The sequence below is a fragment of the Podarcis cretensis genome (assembly GCF_951804945.1).
Source record: "Podarcis cretensis genome assembly, chromosome: 3".
Taxonomy (NCBI): Eukaryota; Metazoa; Chordata; class Lepidosauria; order Squamata; family Lacertidae; genus Podarcis; species Podarcis cretensis.
The window spans coordinates 105,775,603-105,788,461 of record NC_137172.1 but is presented as its reverse complement, the minus strand read 5'-3'; the positions used below and the strand labels follow the sequence as shown (position 1 = coordinate 105,788,461).

Here is a 12,859-nt window from a genome sequence, read left to right as displayed (position 1 = left end):
AAGCGACCTGAGAGGAATCTAAAGATTTGGGTACATGTAAGGACTTCTCTTAGGGACGTGGGTGGTGCTGTGGGTTAAACCACAGAGCCTAGGACTTGCTGATCAGAAGGTCAGCGGTTTGGATCCCCGCAACGGGGTGAGCTCCCGTTGCTCGGTCCCAGCTCCTGCCAACCTAGCAGTTTGAAAGCACGTCAAAGTGCAAGTAGATAAATAGGTACCACTCCGGTGGGAAGGTAAACAGCATTTCCGTGCGCTGTTCTGGTTCACCAGAAGCGGCTTAGTCATGCTGGCCACATTGACCCTCAGCCAATAAAGCGAGATGAGCACTGCAACCCCAGAGTCGGTCACGACTGGACCTAATGGTCAGGGGTCCCTTTACCCTTTACCTTTAAGGCCTTCTCTTATCCTGCTGCTGCTGTTACTACTTTGGCCTCAGGTGAAGAGTTCCAGGGACACAACAGGGAGATTTACGTGATGCACACACGTTAGAATGAGTCACAGGGGCATGCAGACTAATCTGTCTAAGGCCACCTAGTAACAATCTTCTCGCTGGCTGCCATGTTCGGTGAGCCTGAGAAGAGGCATATGGGCTCAGAGCTTTTCCATTCAAAGGGGATCTTGACTGGCCCAAGATTTCCCTTAGCATCTTGAGATTTAAGTTATGGGAAGAGGGAGAGAGATAGGGGAAACGAGGAGAAAATGTAGAGGTTTTCCAACATCTTTCCACAGTACAGTGGTACCTCGGGTTAACTACTTAATTCGTTCCAGAGGTCCGTTCTTAACCTGAAACTGTTCTTAACCTGAAGCACCACTTTAGCTAATGGGGCCTCTTGCTGCCACCGCACCGCTGGAACACGATTTCTGTTCTCATCCTGAAGCAAAGTTCTTAACCTGAAGCACTATTTCTGGGTTAGCGGAGTCTGTAACCTGAAGCGTATGTAACCTGAAGCGTATGTAACCTGAGGTACCACTGTACTCGGTGATTTGTTCAATTTTGCTTAATTTACAAAGTTCGCCAACTGTTCCTCCAAATGGGTGAGCATGCTACAGGGTTTCGTGATGTTCAGAATGTCCTTTCGCTTTGCAAAAGAGAGCACTCTTAGATTCATCACGCAGAGTTTCTGGGTGGTAAGAACTTACAGAGCTAGCCAACCCTTCCCTTACTCTGGGCTTAGCGGGGCTTGGATTGAGTGGGGGGTGCCCATTGACTGTCCACCACTGACTAAGTGATGCATCACCCTATTGAAGCCAACCTGGACAGGCAGGTGGGAGGCCTGCTGGTTGTGAACAGTCAACGGAGACCAGCAAGAAGCCTGAAATGGGGCACTCCAGCACCTCACTACTGTTGTGGGAAGGCTTCTATTTTGATCCAATGGTTATTGGATGCACAAAGCCACACCAACTGCTGGGTGGGTAAAGGTCGACCCATTGAAAAAAATGAACTCAAGTCATGACTGGTTTGTCCATTGATTTCCCTTGGTCCACTTTGAGGCTGTATTAAACCTGGATTTAATTGAGTATATTAGGGTTGTTTGTTTGTTTTTAGGGAAGAAGCAGCAGGTAAAATCCTGCTAGTTTGAAAATAAATCAATAGATTTCTTTAATTCTTTTCCAAGCTTTTGGTGACATTGGATTCAGACTTACTTAGTTGCACCAAATTCCCAAGAAAATCACTGGGACTTATATTTGCTGTGGCTAACTTTCCATAATGATCTGAAATGGACCTAAGCTTTAGTCTGGGTCCAGCTAAAAGCCTACAGATAACTTTGCCAATGAGAACGTAGCATTTTCTGAACATCTATGAACAAAGGCATTCATTGAGTTGCATTGTGAGTTTCCTCTGATGGGAGAAGCTTGCTTTAGAAGAAGGCACCTTAGAGGTGGTGGGTGGTGGGTGGTGGGTGGAGGGTGGAGGGTGGAAGGAACCTGAGTGAGAGGCAGGGAAGGGAAGATCTCTGAGGGTGAGAAACTGGGAGAAGAGAGGAAAGCTCCCAGGTGAGAGCAGGGAAGGTCCACCACTTTCTGTGTGTGACAGGGGTTAAGAGCAGAGCTCAGAGCATCAGAACTCAGTTCCGGCACCTCTCAGGTGGGCACCATTGCATTATAAGAGAATGAGGGAGGCAAAAGACCCTGATGTTGGGAAAGATGGAGGGCACAAGGAGAAGGGGACGACAGAGGACGAGATGGTTGGACAGTATTCTCAAAGCTACTAGCATGAACAAAATAAAAAAATTCCTTCCAGTAGCACCTTAAAGACCAACTAAGTTAGTTCTTGGTATGAGCTTTCGTGTGCATGCACACTTCTTCAGATACTACTAGCATGAGTTTGACCAAACTGCGGGAGGTAGTGGAAGACAGGAGTGCCTGGCGTGCTCTGGTCCATGGGGTCATGAAGAGTCGGACATGACTAAACGACTAAACAACAACAACAAAAGAGCTACCTTTAAGAGAGGACTCTGAGTTTTCATTTCTCTCTCTCTCTCTGTGTTTGTTTTTATTTAGATAAGTTTCTTTTTTCTTGTTGTATTATGAAAAAGCTTTAATAACATCTTATGAAAAGAAGAAGACACTTTAGGATGCAAGTAACCTATTCTCTATTCTCATTCTTTAAGTTTGCTTCATTATGATTTTCTTTTCATAAACTTCACAGTAGAACTGAGAGAGGAAACTAGAGATTGAGTATGTCTATCTTGTTTACTCACTAACAAAGTGTCAGTTGTTGTCTATGGCGGGGAGTGGGATGCCTCATTCAGTTATTTCAGGAGCTGAATATCATAATGGAAGTGCTGAACTAAAAGAAGCATATACCAGTAATTTCAGGAGAGCATGTTTCTTATAAAACCACATCATTTCAAATGTTCTTCTGCAACAATCAGTGGATTCTTTCTCTATTGCAGACACTGAATAGGAATATGACCCAGCAAGAAATATGTTGCATGCCTTATCTAGTTCATTGGTGAGTTCGAAATTATCCTCTAATTTTTCACATGCATCAAAAGCTATTATCATTAAGACTGCCTGCAGCGAATGTATTCTTACTGATATTCTTACTGATATTTTCGGGTAATAATTTTTTCCTACCTGTGCCCCCAACACCACCCCCAGCTATAAAAGCTGCATGCTGACTAGATCAGCTGTAATCCCATAATGTGAAAGTGCTACTGTAGCATCAATTCCTCATGATGATACAATACAACACCTTGCAAGTCAAAAATGATTTGAGCTTAAATTGTCAGTTAAAGGTGTTCTTCGAATTTTATTGTCCTAACCTCGCTGGCAGTCTATTGGATGAAGTGAATTACTGAAGTTGCCAAAAAATGTGTGTAATTTAGGAGAAAGACACAAACGGAATGTATAATTCCCCGCTTTCCCCTTTGTATTCCCTAAACGGGTCCATTTCCTTAGCACCCAGGCATTCTGCGAAATTGGCTGACATCTGAGCTGATCAATCACATTCAAAACCTTTCTGGCTCTGCAAATAATCAGACTTAAGTGACCTCTGGGCCTGCTGTTTGGGAAATGCACACTGTGGCAACCAAAAAACACCAAGCACTGATGTCAGAAGAAGAAGGGGGGAAATCATCTCTGTCTGATATGATGTGGTCTTCCTATTAGGTATGTCAGAAGCTTTCTAAGGGGAGGCGTAAGAATTTACAACCCACAACTGTTTGATCATGAATGCAGGGATCAAAACCTCCCTAAGGAAATGAGTGCTGAAAACAAACTACACTGTGAGGATGGTTCTTAGGGAGCTTGTGCAAGAGACCCTTGGAAAGGCTTGGGACACGGTCTGCATGATTTAGGCTGCTGCCTTTTCCCTTTTTACTTGGAAGCAGGACTGACTCTACCCTTAGTCAGAGAGTTCAGGGGAATAGTTGGGGTGGTGGTGGCTCCAGGCACACAATTTAAAGGGCATGCAAATCAGGTGCTCCCATACAGGCACCCTATAGTGCCCTGGTTCCCCATCCTTCTCTGTGTGCAACCGGGGGTCTATAGGGACTAGAGTCTGGCTTGGCCTCGCTGCTGCCTGCCCAGCCCCCTTGCTGAATGGTGGCCCCACTTTGCTCAGATGCAGGAGGAGGGTTGCTCCAGCGGCATTGGCGGTGAGGACTAGGCTGCCACGGAAGCTCCTTTCAACCTCTGCCCCCTGCCCCCCACCGTGTGCATTTGTGTGTTCCCCGAGCACCAGCAAACTACGCTATGCCACTGAGAAAGTAGCACCAGCAGCCCCTACCAGCATTTCCCCCTGCTGGCAATCAGAGTTATGACAGCCACGAGTCTCTCATACACCCCGTAACTCTCTAGCATCCTGCCGTAAGTTCATGCATCAGTCCAGTCAGTTCTTAAAACCTAGAACTTTCAGCTGAAAGCCTGTAAGCCAAGCAAACCACAATATGTCCTGGAAAACACACCCTTGATTCCCTACCAATGCCCTTTGCAGGATTTAGAACAACTGTACGTAGATAGCCATCCTCAGTGCTGTCAAATGCACAGCGTTCACCGTACAGCTCTTTTTATGTTAAACTCAGTATCTTTTAATGTGATCCAGCGGTTTCCTAGGAGATGCCCTAAATGGCCACACTCCACTACTTTGGTGCTGCCTTTGGATAATATCTGTGTGCTCTAAACATCTATTTTTGTTCATTCAGGGCTGCTCTGCCCCTTTTCCGCTGGTCATTATTTCCCCCCTGTGGGTTTCTAATGGCTACTAATGAGATGAAGGTGGGGAGGAGGGAATAAAAACTTTGCATGCCCATTTCCATCTTGCTCTGCAGTCAGGAGCTGCGCAATCTGCTAGAAGGAACGGTTCAGAAATGATGCTTTAGTATATCTTTGCATTGCAGTTTGAATGCAAATGGTTACACTTAAGGATTAAAGTGCCTTTTTAAAATATCTGCAAAAAGCAATTAAAAAAGAGGAAGATCACTGCATTAGAGCCGAAACTCCCATTTGTGGAAGGGAGGGCCTGTTCTTGATTCATGCTGTTCTGATGGCATCATACAGGTTGCATCATTAATAGAAGATTAAGATGCCAAATGGGAAATTTCAACCTTCTGTTTTGTAGGCTCTCGCTGTCGGAAATGCACCAGCTTTGTTAGAAGTTGATTTTACAAAACACGGCGAGCAGACAGAATGATCCTTAAGTTTAACAGAGCCTGCTGTTACTGCAGGAAGAGAGGCTGACAACTTGGGTGGTATCCATACAAAGCTATAATTTCTAATCTGTCAAAATCACTTCCCTTTAGAAACCCTGATTACATTAGCATGTGCTCTTCCTGATACAATTTTCTCTCTTAGCAGCGACTTTCTCGTTTCAGCTGCCACAAGAGCCAATCAGATTATACCGAGGGCAGGGAAATAAATACATCTTTTCTTTTTCTCCTCCATGCTGCAAATGAATTTAGGCACAAATAAATCACACATGGCTAGATTTAGTTTCTGCTTTATGGTCTTTGAAATTCTGGTGCGGCGACAGATGAGGCCTCAAATAAATTAAAGAATTGGCATAGCAGGGAGAACAGGTCTCCGCATTCCCGCTAGAAGTGCTTAAGATGAGGTCATGCTTTGGGAACCCCATTACTGACCTAATTGTAAAATAGAACTCTAGCAGTTCTTCCAAGTGTCCCTATTTTCCAGGGGCAGCTCCAGATTTATGGAAGCCATCCCTGATTTTATAGCTCAAAGAATTGTAGAGTTGGAAGAGACCCTGAGGATCATCTGCAGGAATATGCAGCTGTCCCATACAGGGATCGAACCTGCAACCTTGGTGTTATCAGCACCATGATTCTTTGTCTGTTTGCTGTCATGAGATGCTGCAGTGCGATGTTGGCTTGCCTTCCCTTTTACCCATCAGACTGGCTTTTACCGTATTTTTCGCTCTATAAGACGCACCAGACCACAAGACGCAACTAGTTTTTGGAGGAGGAAAACAAGAAAAAAAATATTCTGAATCTCAGAAGCCAGAACAGTAAGAGGGATCACTGCGCAACGATCCCTCTTGCTGTTCTGGCTTCAGTGATAGCTGCGCAGCCTGCATTCGCTCCATAAGATGCACACACATTTCCCCTTACTTTTTAGGAGGGAAAAAGTGAGTCTTATAGAGCAAAAACTACAGTATTTTTGCTCCTGTATGAAGTATAAGGCAGTGAAGAAAGCAAACACAATGGGAGTAATTATGTTCAGAAAGGAGCTGCAAAGACAATACACCCGTCGGAAAGACATGATATGGGCATTCTTCCATTTAGATTGAATGGCATGTAAACATTGATTGCCACATTTTAACCAAATAATATGAGATGAGGTGCAGAGAAATACAGATAAAGTTGGTTTCAGTTAGGAATAATGAACTGTCATGAGACTGATGGAAGTCCATTCATTTAGACTGAATGGCGTGTAAGCATTGATTGCCATATTTTAACCAAATAATATGAGATGAGGTGCAGAGATGGGCAACTGACATGATCAAGGTAATGGTCCACCATTCATCACCATTCATGGAATGTGGGCAGAGGAGGACAACTAAGGTCATCAAGGGTCTGGAAACCAAGCCTTATGAGGAACAGCTGAAGGAGCTGGGTATGTTTAGCATGGGAAAGAGGAGACTGAGAGGAGATATGATAGCCATCTTCAAATATCTCAAGAGCTGTCACGTGGAAGAGGGAACTAGCTTGTTTTCTCCTGCTCTGGAGGGTAGGACTTGAACTTGAAAAGAGATTCCGACTAAACATCAGGAAGAACTTCCAGGCATTAAGAGCTGTTCGATGGTGGAGCAGTCTTTCTCAGGAGGTGATGGACTCTCCTTCCTTGAAGGTTTTTAAGCAGAGGTTGGATGGCCATCTGTCATGGATGCTTCAGCTGAGATTCCTGCATTGCAGGGGGCTGGACTAGATCCTTGAGATCTAGTCCAGATCCTAGATCTAGATCCTAGATCCAACCCTCCAACTCTATGTTTCTATTCAAAATAAAACTGAAGAGGTTGTGGCCTATTTTGTTAAAAAAAGAGAGAGAGTAATGAAGCCTGGGTGTCATGGAGACAGTGAGAAGAGAGAGGAAATTGTTTCTCACACACACTCTGCCTTCAACTAGTGGTCAAGCAGTTAATGTTGCCCGTGCCATGCTGCAGAAAACTCTTCCCGTAGAGATTCAGCAGCCACCCTGTTAACTTCCAGGCTTCTCATAAAGGCCTTTTATCCCAACAGGCCTAATCAGTTCTGTCTGTTTGCTTGCTCAAGCTCAGCCAATCATTTTTATTTTCATAGTATTTTATATTCTGTTGCATGCATTGCTGTGCACTGCTTTGATATGGCATATAAGTGGCTTATAAACATTTGTATAAATAATCCTACAACTCGGGTCCATACATTGGATAGGTTGAAACAAAGCATACCATACCACTATCAGATACTAGTGATACTATAAGCTTATCTGGCTTTGAAAGGGATTAGAGAAATTCATCAATGTCTATTAAGACGTGACAGTTAAATTGGTCTTTTTCCATTTTCTACTCTAATCAGTATTGCCTCTGATTACTGAACACTGAGAAGACACTTTGTGTGATGAGGCCTGCATCCTGTTTGAGATGCCTGGCTGTCTCTTGGTGGAGACCAAAAATAGTGTACACACTATTTTTTGTTGGAAGCTACCCAGGGTGGAAATGGGACGCAGGTGGCGCTGTGGGTTAAAGCCTCAGCGCCTAGGGCTTGCCGATTGAAAGGTCGGCGGTTCGAATCCCTGCGGCGGGGTGCGCTCCCGCTGCTCGGTCCCAGTGCCTGCCAACCTAGCAGTTCAAAAGCACCTCCGGGTGCAAGTAGATAAATAGGGACCGCTTACCAGCGGGAAGGTAAACGGCGTTTCCGTGTGCGGCTCTGGCTCTGGCCAGAGCAGCGATGTCACGCTGGCCACGTGACCCGGAAGTGTCTCCGGACAGCGCTGGCCCCTGGCCTTTTAAGTGAGATGGGCGCACAACCCCAGAGTCTGTCAAGACTGGCCCGTACGGGCAGGGGTACCTTTACCTTTACCTTTACCCAGGGTGGAAAGCATATAAATTAATAATAATAATAATAATAATAATAATAATAATAATTGAAATAGACCCTCCAAGTGTCCCAATTTCCTAGGGACGTCCCTGATTTAGAGAATCTGTCCCTGCTTCTGATTTCATCCAGGAATGTCCCGCTTTTCCTTAGGACGTCCCTATTTTCATTGGAGAAATGTTGGCGGGTATGAAGTCCACGTGGGTTCAAGCAATACTCAAGGTACTGATTCAGCTTAAATGTTTTATTGAAGCAGCAGGGGCAAAGCAGCTGCTTATATGTATTTCTGAAGGCCTGGGCCACTCCCACTCTCAACGTGATTGGCTGTCTAAACTCTCAAGCTGCAAATTGTAACCCGGAGCTCAAGAGCCAATGCCAGTAGCCCAAACCCTGACAGTGCTACGTGATTAGATATCATGTATCGAATCAGAACACAGCGCTCAGAATCCTAATCCAGACACAAGCTAAGAGCAGGGGACACTTAAGGAACATACGTAACTATCATCATCATCATCATCATCATCATCATCATTATTGGTGGGATTCAGCTAATGAGTCCCTTCAGCGGAAACCCTGCAAAAGGACTTCTGCTTGCACAATGGGTCTTTCCCTTCTCTCCTCCTCAACACTCCCCCCCCCAAAAAAAATTGGCTTGTGGTGGGTGGAACAACCTCCAGAACAGCATGCAAGGGAGGAGAGAAGGGATTGTTCCATCTGGCAAGCCAAAATGCATGCCCTAACTGAATGATCACCTCAGTGTGACATTGAATTCCTCCCTGTACCTTTAAAGCACGCTCAAAGGCATATTTCCCTCTCAAAGAATTATGGGTACTGTAGTTTACTCCTCAGAGAGTTGCAGTTCCCAGAAACCCTTAACAAACTACTATGCCCAGAATTCTTTGAGAGGTGGGGGAGGGGGAATGCCCTTTGAATATGCTTCGAAGATATGGTAGGTATTGCAGTGTTTACAGTGAGCAGTCTAGGCTACTCCGCCAACACAATTATCTGTTATTGGTAATATCTATAAAGTTCTGGAAATAGTAAAACATTGATAGGAATGAGTTTTATGGGTGGGAAACGAACGCAGAGGAAGCAGAGGGCATGGGGGAGAATGATGTCTTCCATTCTTTTCCTAGTATTTTCTCTTTTTACTCTCCCAATCAATCTCTTTACTCTCCAAATCAATAATATAAATCAGGGCAGATTTGTGAGGGTTGGGGAAGGCAGAAGCTGCTGCCAGAAATGTAAAGTCAGCTGTAATTCTGCTCCAACATTCTCAGAGTGATTTCTCATGTGGCATCCATCCTCATTGGCGCTCAGAAGCAATAATTACGTCTTCTTCCTTTTTTTGTGTGTGTAAGAAATATCATATCTATCTCACTTTTACCACACCAAGAACCTCGGTACCAGCAAGGATGCCAACCATAGTAAGGTTTCTTCTTCTGCCTCTTTGCTGACACATTATTAGCACTTACCATAGTTATTCCTTATGTAGGTGAGAAAGAGAGTTTTGGATTTGATATCCGGCTTTATCACTACCCGAAGGAGTCTCAAAGCGGCTAACAATCTCCTTTCCCTTCCTCCCCCATAACAAACACTCTGTGAGGTGAGTGGGGCTGAGAGACTTCAAAGAAGTGTGACTGGCCCAAGGTCACCCAGCAGCTGCATGTGGAGGAGTGGAGACGCGAACCCGGTTCCCCAGATTACGAGTCTACCGCTCTTAACCACTACACCACGCTGGCTCTCTGGAAGTGGAAGCATGCATGCGCAGAGGCAGCAAGTAACATAAATAAGCGAAGGAAAGGAGCTAATGGCAAGCAATATTTCTAGCGCATAGGCACACAGCAATACGCTATTGATACAGGGGTAGCATTTATGCATGGGTGTGTCTTGAATACTCAAATTGCAAACACTTTAAGGACTGTGGGCAGAGTTAGTGGTCATGCAGCAACCTTCCATAGGCTGGGCGGGGGGAAAGAATGGGGTATTAAAACAGTAGAAAGGGAAGTAATAGGGGAGAGAATAGGAGGGGGGCAGTGATAGGACAAGCAGAGTTCTGGGGCATTCTACTTCCGCTTCATTGACTATGCAAAAGCCTTTGACTATGTCAACCACAGCAAACTATGGCAAGTTCTTAAAGAAATGGGAGTGCCTGATCACCTCATCTGTCTCCTGAGAAATCTCTATGTGGGACAAGAAGCTACAGTTAGAACTGGATATGGAACAACTAATTGGTTCAAAATTGGGAAAGGAGTACAAGGCTGTATATTGTCTCCCTGCTTATTTAACTTATATGCAGAATTCATCATGCGAAAGGCTGGGCTGGATGAATCCCAATTAAGATTGCCAGAAGAAATATCAGCAACCTCAGATATGCAGATGACACAACATTGATGGCAGAAAGTGAGGAGGAGTTAAAGAACATTTTAATGAGGGTGAAAGAGGAGAGTGCAAAATATGGTTTGAAGCTCAACATCAAAAAAACGAAGATCATGGCCACTGGTCCCATCACCTCCTGGCAAATAGAAGGGGAAGAAATGGAGGCAGTGAGATATTTTACTTTCTTGGGCTCCATGATCACTGCAGATGGTGACAGCAGCCACGAAATTAAAAGACGCCTGCTTCTTGGGAGAAAGCAATGACAAACCTAGACAGCATCTTAAAAAGCAGAGACATCACCTTGCCAACAAAGGTCCGTATAGTTAAAGCCATGGTTTTCCCAGTAGTGATGTATGGAAGTGTGAGCTGGGCCATAAAGAGGGCTGATCGTCAAAGAATTGATGCTTTTGAATTATGGTGCTGGAGGAGACTCTTGAGAGTCCCATGGACTGCAAGAAGATCAAACCTATCCATTCTGAAGGAAATCAGCCCTGAGTGCTCACTGGAAGGACAGATCCTGAAGCTGAGACTCCAATACTTTGGCCACCTCATGAGAAGAGAAGACTCCCTGGAAAAGACCCTGATGCTGGGAAAGTTGGAGGGCACAAGGAGAAGGGGACGACAGAGGATGAGATGGTTGGATAGTGTTCTCGAAGCTACCAGCATGAGTTTGACCAAACTGCAGAGGCAGTGGAAGACAGGAGAGCCTGGCGTGCTCTGGTCCATGGTGTCACAGAGAGTCGGACATGACTAAACAACTAAACAACAACAACAACAAAGGGAAAGTGGGACATTCTGGAATCAAATCAGATACTGAGACGGCTTCTGTAAATCCGGGACAATCCCTGGAAAATAGGGGCACATGGAGAAAGTGGTTGGCTCCCATAAGCACCCAAAGTTGAGCTAACCATTTGTCTTCCACAAGCACTCATCTCTCTCTAACCCCTCCTTCCTTCTTTGAATGAAAAGAAGGGGTGAAAAGGGCTTTGTTTTGAAGCTGCTGAAGTAGTCTTAACTTCAGGATTGTTTTTTCTTTATCCCTAGCTCAAGTATTTCTCCGTTGCCTTGAGTTGTTTCCCCCCACATTTCTTCTCACTTACAAAGAACCAGTTGGGCACAGCTTTCAGCTACTCTTCTGTTGCATGACTAATCTCTTGCTTGGAAAAATGCTTATATTGTTTCTCGTCTCAGTTTTTTTTTAACCCGCTGGCTCAGTCAAGTTCCTTCAAACTGTACTTCTATACATTTCAGATATACAATATTTTACCTGTCAGTGTCTGGGGGTTCTTCTCCCTGTGTTAAAAGAAAGAAGGGGCTTTTTGATGCTTGTCTTTGGAGAAGCTCCTTTGACTGCTTTTAATTCCCTATGGACTATGGAACCAGCCCATATTCCTGGCAGCGGTTTCATCTTTCTATCGGCAAATCTTGTTCTAGCTATTAGAAGTGCATATATTTTACCAATAAGTGAACAATCCACACTTCTTTAGAAAATACGGGCATTAATTGCCACAATTTCTAGCCAATCAGGGAATTCTGCAAGTTCTTAATTTGGTGACAGCTGGTGAACCCTACTCAAAGGGTTTTGTAGGATTAGTGCTAGACTGAGGACCATGGAGACATTTGTTTGTTTGTTTGTTTGCATTCTTTGAGGCTTCCTGCTCTGCAAATATCTTGCTGTGATACCCATGGAATAAACTGTAACGAGACGGGATGCTGCTCTGAAAGATCTCTCCATGATTCCCAGTAGCACCATCTTGGTTGTACATAATGACTGCCAGAGTGGATCAAAGCAGCTGGACTGGCACATTCCCTGCTGATGAGAGAACTGGCATTAATGAGTCCAGCAACACCAGACAGACATCTTAATTTCCCACAATATCCTAAACCTAGTGAAATAATAAAAAAAATAAGGTCTTATGTATATAATAAAGGTTCATAAATGTACCAAGCAAACATGTACATAAATATATAAACCACATGTCTGAAGCTGCACAGGAGAACAGCCATGAAGCCATTTTGACTCCCAAACTGACCAGACGTTTTCTCTGCAAAGTCAAATGGAAAAGCCTCCCCATTGTCTTTTCCTTCACAAATCCTGCCTTAGGGGTATGTCTGTGTATGAACAGGGTGAGCCTGTGACTTGGCTCAGGAACTACGGTAAGTATTTATCATTACAAAAGACTGGCCAGGCTCCTCAGGGTATCAATCCAGTAAGCATTAACAGGTAACTTGCCAGACAAGAGGTGAACAACCCACTCAGATTATGAAGTAAACAACCCACTCAGATTTCTGCTTTAGCCCGCCCTTTCTGTGATGTAGGAATGATGTATCTGGGGGTGGTCTTGGGCTACACCCCTTCTGTGATGTAGGTATGATGTTTCTGGGGGTGGTCTTGGGTTCTGAGTCCTCCTCCTTCTCCTTTGTGTGAAGAGGGCACCCTGTTGCAA

At 44.6% G+C, this 12,859-nt stretch overlaps 1 long non-coding RNA gene across 1 annotated transcript in view; it reads left to right on the top strand.

Moving 5' to 3' along the window:
- Nucleotides 1–6,388: 6,388 nt before the first annotated feature.
- The window catches only part of LOC307212789, a 29,373-nt gene continuing 22,902 nt past the window's right edge, over nt 6,389–12,859 (top strand). The window contains exon 1 of the long non-coding RNA XR_013837218.1: nt 6,389–6,467. This is a non-coding gene — a long non-coding RNA (uncharacterized lncRNA). The remainder of the gene's footprint in view (nt 6,468–12,859) is intronic.